Source organism: Cucurbita maxima, unplaced genomic scaffold, assembly GCF_002738345.1.
Source record: "Cucurbita maxima cultivar Rimu unplaced genomic scaffold, Cmax_1.0 Cma_Scf00068, whole genome shotgun sequence".
Taxonomy (NCBI): Eukaryota; Viridiplantae; Streptophyta; class Magnoliopsida; order Cucurbitales; family Cucurbitaceae; genus Cucurbita; species Cucurbita maxima.
Window position 1 is genome coordinate 130580 of NW_019272084.1, and position 423 is coordinate 131002.

The 423-nt window shown below is 21.0% G+C and overlaps 1 pseudogene; it reads left to right on the top strand.

Moving 5' to 3' along the window:
- LOC111472211 overlaps positions 1–423 on the top strand; it is a 5311-nt pseudogene that overhangs the window by 1632 nt on the left and 3256 nt on the right.

Below are 423 nucleotides of genomic sequence, written 5' to 3' on the forward strand. Positions count from 1 at the left end.
GATGAGTTTTCAAATGAAATAAAGCTATTAGTCATAATATGCATGAATTAGTACTATAACATAATAATTATTTGATTAAACTATAGATTTAGTATGTATCTAATAGATCACAAAATGTTTTAGATTCATGAACTTTGAATCTAGCTTAATGTCCTTAAACTTTTGAAAATGAAAACTTTATACTAAACTTTTAATTTTGTATCAAATAAGACATTAAACTTTTAACTTTTTGTTCGATAGTAGATGACTGTCAGAACCTAAATTTCGAGACTAAAAAGAAGAATGTGAAAAATAAAAAAGTAAAATAAAAGAAAAATAAAAATTCGATAAAATTTATATCAGAATAAAGAAAACAACACCAAAATTAAATACAAGAGAAAATCTAATTATAAGAATGTGTTCTTTAAATTTATTATAAAAGAG